Source organism: Spermophilus citellus, assembly GCF_964194105.1.
Source record: "Spermophilus citellus genome assembly, chromosome: 3".
Classification (NCBI taxonomy): Eukaryota; Metazoa; Chordata; class Mammalia; order Rodentia; family Sciuridae; genus Spermophilus; species Spermophilus citellus.
Window position 1 is genome coordinate 42,586,080 of NC_138184.1, and position 13,363 is coordinate 42,599,442.

General features: G+C 38.8%; 1 long non-coding RNA gene across 5 annotated transcripts in view; it reads left to right on the plus strand.

Annotated features, from left to right (window-relative positions):
- Positions 1 to 641: 641 nt before the first annotated feature.
- Positions 642 to 13,363, plus strand: part of LOC308644240 — a 175,894-nt gene continuing 163,172 nt past the window's right edge. For 3 of the 5 annotated variants that reach the window (XR_014020929.1, XR_014020930.1, XR_014020931.1), the window contains exon 1: positions 648 to 728. This is a non-coding gene — a long non-coding RNA (uncharacterized lncRNA). Of the gene's footprint in view, positions 729 to 13,363 lie in introns of all 5 variants that reach the window. The other 2 variants (XR_014020927.1, XR_014020928.1) reach the window with 2 other exon arrangements.

Sequence of the window (13,363 nt, forward strand, 5' to 3'; positions counted from 1 at the left end):
ATTTTATTTTCCCCTTTGCAACTCTAACTAGACAAGGGAGACTGAAACATTGAGCTAGGAATTATTTATTTAAAGCCACAAGCCAACACATGCAGACTCCAGATAAAGATTGCTTACTCTCCTTTATAACAAAAGTGGCATCTTAATGCAGAACAGTGTGGACCCTCAGCCTTGCTTGTGGGACAGCTCTTACATCCTCCCATGCAGCCTGGCATTTGCCCTCTAGCATTCCCATGTTGCCTGGCTCCAAATGGAAGTGCTCTTAATTTCAAATGATTTATTGGGGACAAGTGGAAGGCCCGTCTGATCTAAGTCTGTTTGTATTTTGCTTCCCATCTCTCAGGGGTGTTTTCAAGACGATATCTTATGTTGTAAAGCAGGGACAAGAAAAGAGAAATGCCCACCTGCTGTTGGGCTAGAGCTCACTGGTGTTTTATGTTGCTGCCATTTTCAGTAGCCATGAAAAGGAAGAGTCAAGTCTGAGGACAGCAGCTAAATTGCCAACTGCAGTGGATATTTATGTGTTTTCCACGGAGTGATTTGTTGAAGAACATTCCTGTTGGCTTGTTCAAAGAACACAGGGCTAGCCCTGGTGACAGAAATACCAGTTACAGTGTTATTCAGTGTAGTTCCTCTGTTGTGCTGCTACCACAGCTACAATGCTCTCCAGACTAGACAGAAATTACACTTTTCTCTGTTTCCAGCATTGGCCTATGAGCTACTCAGAGGTACTATGTTTTATATTCTATTGATTCTGCAGGATACTAAACAAATAATAGACCCTCAGGAAAAATGTTAAATGAATGGATATATGTGTGCATTAATTAGGTATTTTTTCAGCAAAAGCAGGTGGATTCTTAATATAGAAAGGTGCTGTATTTAAACCGTGGCATTCAGTTAAAACACATTACATGATCTTTTACTACAAGTTCTCTTTACATAGAATATCAGGTGAAAAGATTAAGGCAGAGCTGTCCCATATAACTTTCTGCAGTAATGAAAATGTTCCATATCTGTACTGTCCAATTCAACAGCCACAAGTCACTTGTGGCTGTTGAACAGTTTACAAATGGCTAGTGGGATTGAGGAACTGTATTTTAAATTTTACTTAATTTTAATAAATTTAAATTTATGTAGTCAAATGTAACTTCTAGTCATTTATCAGACAGCATAGGTCTAGAGACATCTCCCAGGAAAATAGAAAAGTAAACTGCATTTTGATTATTTTCAAAGGGAAAAAATTTGTATTTCATATTTGTAGTGTATTTGTAAGTGTGTGAATGTGTGATATGTGTTGTCAGCAGTTAGTGTCAAGTTCGTCATCAACATAGTAAATAGGTTAATAGCACATTGTTGGAATATAGCAGAATTCAACTTGAATCTTTGGCTTTGTCACTTAGTAGCTATTCAAACTTTAATAACTCATTGTTATTATTGGTGTGAAAAATTGCTCTTTCTGTCAAGCAGGTCAAGCAGATAGAAATCTTAGCTTTTTAAAGAAAATATGATAGGATGTCAACATCATTCTAAAGATGAGGTATTGATAGGTAGTACCCCCCAAAAGAAAATATAGGTATGATCGCATATATATGTGTGTATATGTTTATATGTGTGTATATGTGTGTATAGTATTTGTATGTGTGTGTATACATATATTATATATATATATAAAATACACATATTTTATATATATATATATATATATACGTGTATATATATACACACAACATATATATATATACACGTATATATGGTGTGTGTGTGTGTGTGTGTATACATGATACATTGTAGTTTTTCTTAGTTTATGAAATTCTATGAGACTTGTCCTGTCTGCTATGCCTTCAACTTAACCCCTCTGACAAAACATTTACTTTGCTGTTTATAAGAGAGTGATGTCAAGAGTTTTTGGTGTGTTATGCAAATTTATAATAGGAATGCACACTTCAAATATAAAACAGCAAGAGAAGAAAGACAAGGAAGTGAAAGAGGAAATAAAAAAGATTCAAGGCATGAGAACTCAGTTAAATGATTGGTTTTTGTTTATTTGTTCCACTCCTAGTTAAATATCATAAACAGTGGCTGGTATTCCTGTGGCTCAGTGGAGCTCCACAGATTTTTCTGGGTCTCAAGTCAGGTTATTTAATCTCTGTCAATATCAATTCCCCATCAGTTAAACAGGGGTTAACTTCACTCTGAGGTTGTTAAGAGAGTATGAGAAGTGAAGATCCTGGCACATAGTAAGCACTTAAAAATATTTCTCTCCTCCTCTTTCTTCCATCACCACTATTAGCATTTTCCCCCAGTTTCAGCTTCTTCTCCACATCAGGGGAGTAGATCACAGGATAATCAGATGTTGTTTTCCCTACTTTCCTATACATTTTTTTTTAAATCTGACAACATTAGGTTTGCATTTTCCTTATCTCTATCTCGAGATCAACAAATCTGATGAATATAGTAGCTGAAAGGTGGCTCTTGGCGTTAAGCAAAATGAGAGAAAATTCTGTTCTACTTTTTTTTTCCATATTGGTGTGCACATGTTCCATTAAATCAGTGTTGGGAATAGGTTTTTATTTTTAAAAGATATTAAATGATAGTTTAGGCCATTGTCCCCAATCATGAATAGCTTGGGCATACATATACTCTGCTCCCTGGTCCTTAAAATGAACCTGTGTGGTGGCACCTGTAATCCCAGCAGCTCGAGAGGCTGAAGCAGTAGAATAGTGAGTTCAAAGCCAGTCTCAGCAAAAGTGAGGCACTAAGCAACTCAGTGAGACTCTGTCTCTAAATAAAACACAAAATAGGGCTGAGGATGTGGCTTAGTGGTTGAGTGCCCCTGACTTCAGTATCTAGTACCAAAAGAAAAGAAAAGAAAGAAAACAAGCAAGCAAGCAAAACTTTTTGAAATGAATCAGTTGAAACTGAGCTAAGCTGAAGATGCATGTAGCTACTTGGCAAACCCACATTTCTACACTGAAGTCCACCTTTTGGGAGCCATGATTGATAGGGCTGATACTACAGCCTCACACTTCCAGGTCTTTTTATTAGGAAGAAAGAATAGGGTTGGGTACCCTCCTGTTTTTTTTGTTGTTGTTGTTGTTTGTTTTGTTTTTTTGAATAAGGCTTCAGGCACATTGATAAAAATATTTAAAAAAAAACTTTTCTGAGCTATCTCCTGCACCAAAACAAAACACTTTCCCATACCAAAACACCTGCACATTTTTAAGCATACCAACCAAAAGGGGTTGTTGGTCCATTAATCAACTGAAGCTGACAATAGTGTTAAAATTCTTCACATGCTCGCTGAAGAGCACTGTGGTCATAGATTACTATCTCTTATTTTCCCTTCATCGCTGGAGGCACCTAAGGAAACAAGTCCCTTCTATTGATATCTCTGCATCACAGTCTTTCTCCTCAGCAATAATAATCAACAATTATGCTTCTTGGGAAGCAAAATTAAAAGTAAAAATTTAGACAAGTTTGAGTTTGTTGCTATAAATATTTCAGAGAGCCAAACTGAGTTCCTAAGAGCTTTTATTATGACAGCTGTATTCGAAGATCTAGGGAAAGGTTGGGAAACCCATCAGATACATTAAAATTTTTTCAATGCCTGTTTGGATAGGGCTGGATGCTTTACAAGACAAAACTACAGAGTAAGAACCTACCCTTGAAGGACTGAAACTACAAACAAACCACATTGAGGGTCTTCTTAGAAATATGACCTGAAGTCCAGTATTGAAGCAGAGGTTAACAAAAGTGGTAAATAATTTTTTCTTGTTTAGATTTCCAAAGTTTAGCATAAAGTCTGGCACAAAGCAGTTGCTTAATATTTGTGGATGAGTTAAACTGTTAAAAAAAAAAAAAGGAGATTCAGGGATGAATTTAGATTTTGAAGACCCTAAGCTTTTTTTTTTTTTATTGGTTGTTCACAACATTACAAAGCTCTTGACATATCATATTTCATACATTAGAATCAAGTGGGTTATGAACTCCCATTTTTACCCCAAATACAGATTGCAGAATCACATCGGTTGCACATCACATTTTCACATACTGCCATATTAGTGACTGTTGTATTCTGCTACCTTTCCTAACCTCTACTATCCCCCTTCCCCTCCCCTCCCATCTTCTCTCTCTACCCCATCTACTGTAATTCATTTCCCTCCATGTTTGTTATCCCATTCCCCCCATAACCTCTTATATGTAATTTTGTATAACAATGAGGGGCTCCCTCCATTTCCATGTGATTTCCCTTTTTTTTTCTCCCTTTCCCTCCCACCTCATGACTCTGTTTAATGTTAATCTTTTCTTCCTGCTCTTCCTCCCTGTTCTGTTCTTAGTTGCTCTCATTATATCAAAGAAGACATTTGGTATTTGTTTTTTTAGGGATTGGCTAGCTTCACTAAGCATAATCTTCTCTTGTGCCATCCATTTCTCTGCAAATTCCGTGATTTTGTCATTTTTTAGTGCTGCGTAATACTCCATGGTGTATAAATGCCACATTTTTTTATCCATTCATCTATTGAAGGGCATCTGGGTTGATTCCACAGTCTAGCAATTGTGAATTGTGCTGCTATGAACATCGATGTGGCAGTATCCCTGTAGTGTGCTCTTTTAAGGTCTTCAGGAAATAGTCCGAGAAGGGCAATAGCTGAGACCCTAAGCTTTGAAAAGATGGCGGACCTCCCTTTTTAATTAAAAATAACATAAGAGCAATTTTGAACTGTAAAATAAGAGTAAAGAAATCTAATAACTTCAAGATTTTTTTCATGGTATTTTTGAAATAAGATCATAAAATAAAATCTTTCTGAATGTTTGTAGTTTTTTTTTTTTTTTTTTTTTTTGGTGCTTCTGCTTTGTTGAGATCCTAACCATGTGCTGGCTTTCCAACTGGATTATCCAGCCATGATAGGCTGGATGCTACTAATAAAATAGAGTAATTTTAACAATATACTCTGATTATATAATTTTAACAATATAATATGAGGTCTCTCTTTTGAAATATCTTATTCAACTTTCTTCTTTCCTCTTAAAAAGACATACTTTATAAAGCCTCTTTTTGCATATCCAAATTGCCAGCATCTGGAACCTTGCATTTGGGGGTCATTATTAAGTAAAATAAAGTTACTTGAACAGAAGTCCTGTGATACTTCCACAGCTGATCTGATAAACCCTAAGGCTACGACTATGTGATTCATGGGCAGGCAACATAAAAAGCTGGACAAAGGGATGGTTCACGTCCTGGGTAGGGTGGAGTGTGACTGCATGAGGTTCCATCATGCTACTTAGAATGGTACATAATGTAAAAGTTATAAATTATTCACTTCCGGAATTTTCTGTTTAATATTTTTGGACCACAGTTGACCACAGATAAGAAAAAAAAAAAAAACATTGAAAAGCAAAACTGCAGATGAGGGACTATTATGTATTACATTAGGTCCTGTATAAAAAGGGACACTCCAGGGCTGGGGTTGAAGCTCAGTGGTAGAGTATTTGCCTTGAACGTGTGAGGCATTGGGTTTGATTCTCAGCACCACATAAAAATAAATAAATAAGGATATTGTGTCCAACTACAACTATAAATATATATATATATATATAAATAAATAAAAGGGACACTCCAGTGGAACTAGGGGAACTCTACAGGTCCCAACCTCATTGGTAAAGGATTTCAGGCCCACTTTGACTGGTTTCATACTTCCTCCATGTCCCTTTCTCACAGATTTGGTCCATTTATATTCATTCTCACATTCATATACACTTTTGTTTTTAAAGGCCAAAAGAACTCTACCACAAAAGCCTTTAATCCCAGCAGCTTGGGAGGCTGAGGGAGGAGAATTGCAAGTTTAAAGCCAGTTTCAGTAATTTAGTGGAGGCACTAAGCAACTTGGTGAGACCGTCTCTAAATAAAATATTTAAAAAGGGCTGGGGATATGGCTCAGTGGTTAAATGCCCCTGGGTTCAATCTCCAGTACAAAAAAAAAATCATCAAAAACAACAACAACAAAAAAAAAAACCCTCTATAGCTGCCTTATATTTTAGATTGCATTCTGAACCTTGGGTCCCCTGGGTTGGGTCCCCTGGGTAAGACCTTATAAGGGATCATAACTCTCTTAAAACTTTAAGAAACTTGGTATTTAAATAACTGGCAGCATTCTGCATTTCTTTGGTTTGTTCAAATAGTCCTCTTTGTGATTAGAATATAGTCAGATAGAGAGATCTTTCTCTGTCCACATTTATTATGTCAGATTTATGTAACAGTAATGCTCTTCTTAATTTGATGTGTGGATGCTGGACATGGGGGAGGACAGGCATAGATTCAAGTGATACACTTGGTGCCTCAAAGTCTGAGCACCTGGGTGCATCTGGGGACTGTTACAGAGCTAATTGTCAGGTGTTATACATTGCAAGGACAAAGGTCTCCCAAGCTTCAAGGAATAACCACGTCTCTCTTTAAAAGACCCCCAAAGAGAAACGTTCCAGGGTATCCCTGTCCTATTTGTTTAGTATGAAAAGTAGATTGCCATGGTGATGGGAGTGGGAGGGGCACAGAGACAGAGAGAGTGGAGTGTGAAAAAGGTTCCTGGAAAACACACACACACCAAGGAAAGTTTATGATTTTGAGTTATCTTGGGATATTCTATTCCTGAAACCTATGGGGAAGGTTAACATCATATTTCTTCAGATTCTATATGGCAGACTTTCTCTTCTCTAGCATCAAGATTACCCCAGGTAGCTCAGGGTTACTGGGAGACGAACAAAGTGTGTACACATGGCTTTGGGTGGAGTGAGGATGAGGGGCGTCCTGGTTCTAATAATAATTTGCAGACTAGTAGGCAAAACATCATGAAGAATAGTAAGTTCCTTAATGTCATCTCGTGCAATGGCAGAAGGACAGCAAAGGGAACCAAATGTGATGATGCACATTACCATGCCAAATATGTACATTTTTACTAATCACTAGAAAATGGAGATTCCTTCTTCAGTTTTTAATTTTGGAAGCAAAACAAGCAGATCTATGTTTTAGAGAGAACAACTTTCTAGCAGTTTGAAACAACAGTATTAGCTATAACAGTTTGAGGTCAACAGTATTAGCTACAGGGCAGGGGATCTGCTCATAGTTTAGAAAGTAATGCGGTGATAAAATAGTGGTGGGAATTGGCAAGGTCCTGAATTAAGGTAACAGAAGCATTGGGAATGGAAATGATAGAAAAGAATTTAAGGGTCCCCAGAAAACAAAATGAAGAGTACTTGGTGGTAAGAAGAAATTAGGAAAAAATCCAAAATCAATCTCTCTCTCTCTCTCTCTCTCTCTCTCTCTCTCTCTCTCTCTCTCTCTCTCTCTCTCTTTTTCCTGTACTGGGGATTGAACTCAGGAGCACTAAATCACTGAGCCACATCCCCAGCCCTATGTTGTATTTTATTTAGAAACAGGGTCTCACAGAGTTGCTTAGCATGTCGCCATTGCTAAGGCTGGCTTTGAACCCGAGATACTCCTGCCTCAGCCTCTGGAGCCACTGGGATTACTACCATGGTGCCCAGCCCAAAATATCTCTTGATGGATGAGGATCAGGCTAATAGTTCAAATAAATAAGGAACAGAATGTTTGTAGATAAAGCACAGAGAAAATAAATGGTTCAGAAGTAGTTGTACCTATATTCACTCAATCATTCATTTTAGAGGCTTCATCCTTTGCTTTTTTATTGATGTAAGATGGGTCTTCCTCTCATCATGGTAGTCCTGCTAGCCCTGATCTTTTTTTTCCTTCAGCCAGGACTATGTGCTTAGATTTTTTAATTAGGTGCCAAGATTTAAAATTAAGAAGTGTTGCCGGGCATGGTGGCACATGCCTGTAATTCCAGCAGCTGGGAAGTTGAGGCAGGAGGATCACAAGTTCAAAGCCAGACATAGCAAAAGCAAGACACTAAGCAACTCAGTGAGACCCCGTCTCTACATAAATACAAAATAGGGTTGGGGATGTGGCTCAGTGGTTAAGTGCCCCTGAGTTCAATCCTTGGTACCCTCCTCCCCAAAATAAGTGTTTTATATAAAAATCTGGATTGTAGACTATTACTGAAAAATTAAAATACCACCCAGTGCATCCCAACCAAATCAACAATCCCTTAAATAAGACATTTGGGACAATCCCTACCATTCCCTACATCTCCTTCACAGGCCTGTTTCATGCATTCTTGTTTCTTGTATGAGACCTGTATAGAACAAGTGCTCTCTAAGCCCTATCCTTGGCCAGGCCTAGAGGTTGCCTTCAGACAATTCCAAGGGTTTCCTGTAGTTCTGTCTGCAGGTGTTCTTCTTTCCCTAATGTGCACCTGGCACATGTGTGGACCAAGCCAGAGGTGTGACTTACCCGGCCCCCTGCCCACTAACCATCAGCCAATGAGAAATGATACTTGTATGAAAACCCCAGCTCCCTCAGCACCCCAGTGAGACAATTCCGGGGTGTTTCCACGCAGTCTCTCAGAGTTCCCAGCAGGATTAAATCCCAGTTGTCTACTTGGTCACCCCCTCATGCATTACTAACTACTTTCACTTTTCTGACTCACTTTCTGTTCCCTCTATGCTTTCTGGGATCATCTCCAAAATAAACTACTTGTTGCTAAATCCTCCTCTTGGTGTCTGTTTGGGGAGGCGGTGTCAAACTAAGACAGGACCTGTGACCAGCTAAGTCTGTCATCAGTTATTTGGCCCATCTTCTGAGTTCTAACTGATCTTTGAGAGAAAACTTCAGTCTCAAGGCAGTGGAGGGTTAAGGATCACAAGTGCATCACTTGAAGCCACACAGCATGATTGTTTCAAAGATGTTCGAGTCTTCCTCTCCTGACCCTGAATCCATGGTTCAATCCTCGACCTCTAGAACAGGTGATCTATAGCACTTCCACTTGCCAAATCCAGCAGCTGTCGGTTTTGGAAAATAAAGTTTAATTGGAACACGGCCATGCTCATTCCTTTACGATTTCCTCATTTCCTTGGCAGAGCTGAGTAGCTGCATCAGAGATCATTCAGTTCACAAAGCCTAGGATACTTACCTCTGCCAACCCCTGCGTTACATCATAGTAGCATTGGGGACACCACACTCTCCTAGGCTCACTCACAGGTAAAGCATTCATGACAATCTCTCCCTTTCACATGTGTCAGGGGAGCTGCAGGTCCCTCCCTTTTGCTCAGCTGGCAGAGGACATTTGTAGCTGAGCCCAAGGATCAAGGCTGAGACTCTGACTTCTCTCGATAAATTAATTTATTATTTAAGCACATCTGCCTGTTTATTTAAAGAGGTGCGGTGGCCTCCACTTGTGCACTTGTGTGGAGGAAAACATCACACTGAGATCTCAAGTGTCATAGCAATTAGTCAAATGGGGAATGATGCTGCTCCAGGATGTTCAGGGACACTGTACTTGATAATCTTTAATTTGCTCAATATTACAATTAAGGTAACTTCAAATGTGTTATAATCTTAATAATGTCAACATGTTTCCATTATCTCCAGTGCACATATTATTTTTAACCTACTTCATACATAAGACTGTATTAATGCATTTTTTTTTGGTTGCTGGTAAAGTGGCCCTCTAATGGGCTTGTGGAGGACTTAATAACCTTGTAGAAATGTTTTACTGATGGGTATTTAAAAATTATTGAAAAATCACTCAATGAGGATTTTTAAATATTGTACTACATTATCATTGGCTGGAAGAGGATATTCATGAGGAAAGACACAATGTTTTTAAAATATTTTTTTAGTTGTTGATAGACCTTTATTTTATTTATTTTTATGTGGTGCTGAAAATTGAACCCAGTGCCTCACACATGCCAGGCAAGTGTACTACCTCTGGAATACAGCCCCAGCTGGGAAAGATACTATTAAGAGGGCAACCAACAGCACTAATTTACAGTGACAAAAGAATTAGAATGGGGAGGGAAACACAACTGAGTTAGAAGCCAAAAGACCTTGGGTTCTAACTCTGGCTTCACAACCCCTTAATTGGAAGATCTTGGGAAAGTTGCTAAATTTGTCTGAGAGTTGATTTCTTCATTTCCAACTAAAAATCCCTGGTCATCTCAGCAGTATTCATGAGAAGGTAATTAATGGATGCCAGTGAGTGAGTGGTGTAACCTGTAGAGGGCTATACAAATAAGTGTGACTATTACACAAAGCGGTGACAAAAAAAAAAAAATATTAGGATGATGAGTGATGCTGTTTTTCTGTAGTCATTCATTCCCTGTGTTTCCACTAGTATTCTAAGACAATAAAATATAAACCAGAAGAAAAAGAGACAAAGAGGACAATTCATTTCTTCCATCTTGGGCTGCCTTGCCAGAAATGATAGATGCTCTATATATCCACTCCCCTGCCCAATATGAGAGTGCTTCCATATGGGAGAGAAGCAGCCTGCTAAGTAGCAACCAGAAAAAGGAATTGATGGGAGTCACGTTAATTCATACCACAAAAATGACCAATGACCAATAGCCAGATTTTATTTTCTTATTTTGGCAGCGATGTCACTCATGTCCCCTCCTCCTTCACAAACTGTTCAGAGACAGGCACAACCTGGAGCCTGGATTATTGAGGTAAACATTTATGTAACTCCAACGCTCTCCACTGGTGTGAAATTACTGATACATTGGGATCCTCCATTTTCCCTAATTAGACCAGTGAGTGAGGGATTTGCAGAAACAATTCCAGAGACTCTCACTTTAATATTAACTAATGTGCACTTGGCCTACTTTTTGATTTTCCCACTGAACATATAGGGTCAGTTTCTCATCTTGCTTGGCACCCCTGTGGAGTAAGCTCTGAGCTCAGAACTGCAGTGTTTTCAAAGGCGGTGTCCTTTCTCCTTTACCTCCGCTTTGTCCCTCGCCTCCCACTGAGACTGAGTTCACCAGTCCACCCATGAACAGAAGCTGTGCTTTCATGGGGATGTAGAACTATTTGACAGACTTGTCTAGTGAATTTGGTTAATGAAATGGAAACCCCTCACATTTATTATATATATAAATACATTTACAGATAGATACATCAACACATCTGTATGATTACTGTGTGTGTGTTTAGCCCCACCCCCTTGGATATTTTTGTAGTTGTAGATGGACAGCATGCCTTTATTTTATTTGCTTATTTTTGTATGTGGTGCTAAGGATCGAAACCAGTGCTTCACACTTTCTAGGCAAGTGCTCTGCCACTCAGCCCCAGCCCTAGTTGTTGTTTTTAAATATGGATTAGTTTTAGGGCACTCTTTATTTAGGTAGACTTTTGAAAAGATAAACAAGGAACACACACAAAATAAAGCACTCTATGAGTATCTAAGTAAAGTAGGAGAAATAACTTTAAAAAAAAAAGACACATTGCATTCAAATTCTGGCCTCTGAACTTATGTCTTTTGTAATCTTCAACTACTCATTTTATCTGAGCTCCAGATTCCTCATCAATGAAATGGGAATAAGACTTAACTCTTAACTTGGTTGTGAGTTTACAATAAAGGTTTTAATAGATTACTTGCTATACTCTAGAACATAGGAGACACTAAATAGATTACTGTTGTTACCATAGAACTAGTAACATCAACTTACCTTGTCTTCTGAGAGGCTCATGAGATATATGAGAATACCTAAGTGCACAGGAAACCTACCTTGCAGGAAGGTAAATTAGAATATTAATTTGAAGATCAAGAGAAGCAGGGTCCAGACTTTCAGCTGGCCACCTTGTCTTTTTAGTATTCAGTTGACTCTTCAATAAAATGAGATGTTGAGACTTGGTGTTATTCTTTTTAAGTTCTGTCTTCTAGCACATGTATACTTTGAGATCAAACAGCCCTACCCTTTAGAAGGAGAAGGGAAAAGGAGGGAAAAAATGAACCAGATGCTAGCCTCCTAACACAGCTTAACCAGATCTCTTTCACACATCTAGTTTGCAGATAGTATTTGGTTAGCTAAAGAGGCTTCCTCATAAAAAACAGTTCAGCACATCACTGGACAAGATGGTCCCAAGATTTCTTCTAGCTCTTATATTCTGTCATGATGTTGTCACCTTTTCCAAATCTTAGTTTGCCATCTGTCAGGCTGCCTGAGGCATTAGAAAATTTCAAGGTGGTTATAGGGCACAGTAAGCTTTCTGAAAACTATAAAGCCATCATATAGTCCTCTGTCTCTGCCATCTCTAGAGAGACAACCTTGCCCATCTTGGGGGATTCTTCACTCCAACAACCTACTCAATCCCCAGAGTTTCTTGTATCAAGTCCCTGCCTTGGGCTCCCTCCTCACGGCAGCCCTTTCCTCCATGTCTCACAGCACACGTCTCTGATGAGATATAAAAACCTCATCCACATCCCTGAGGATGTCCATCTCCACTTGGATTGTTGCTAATTAGAAAAAAGCACTTCACTTCCTCCTCCCTCAAATATCTTTATTACCTGAAATAATAAGCCTTGGAAAAAATACTTTTCTTCAGGGGCATCTTTTCTCAGCTTTTGAATTCCCATTGCCGTGCCAGTGATCTGACTTGTCTGCCCTAGAAAGCCAGCTTTGATGTCAGATGCCAAATTCTCTGCCACGGTCATTAAAAATTGAGCTTTGGGGTCAAGCAGACCCACACTTTAGTCCCGGTGGCACTGCTTGGCTTCTCTGCCTTGTGCAACCTATTGACTTACCCAATTTCCGGTGTTTATAAATAATATCTGTCTTGAAGTTATTTCAAGGATTGCACACTTGTAATCCCAACTGTTCAGGAGGCTGAGACTGGAGGATCGCAAATTCAAGGCCAGGCTCAGCAACTTAGCAAAGCCCTAAGCAACTTAGGGAGACTCTGTCTCAAAATAAAAGATTAAAGGGGCTGGGGATGTGGCTCAGTGGTTATGTACCCCTGGGTTCAACCTTTGTCCCCAAATAAATAAATAATAAAGTGGAGCGTTTTTGGAGCTAAAAGCCTCTGAAACAAATCACACTTCTTTTTATTATTATTATCATCATCACATATGGCTGTTCGATTCTCAGTACAAACCTCAAGGCTACAAGAAATGTCTTCCTTCTCTATTTTATATAAATTAACTCAAAATTCTATTTTATTTATTGTGTTCCCAAACACACACGTGCGTCTAAAGTTGCACACTGAAGTCTGAAAAGTCTGAAGGTCTGGATCTCTCCAGTACTATAGCATTGGGAAAATCCTTCTGTCATTGCTCAGTAATGGTTACTGGTTGTTTCCGTTTCTCTGGTATCTTTTGGGTCCTATGACTCTGGTATTTCTTGGGTCATACTCAGGTCACAAGATGTTTTTGTGAGAATGAGAGCTCTTCTGATTAAAGTACATCAGGTACTTTAAGATCAGAGTGTCCACTCAGTAATAAGCAGTCAC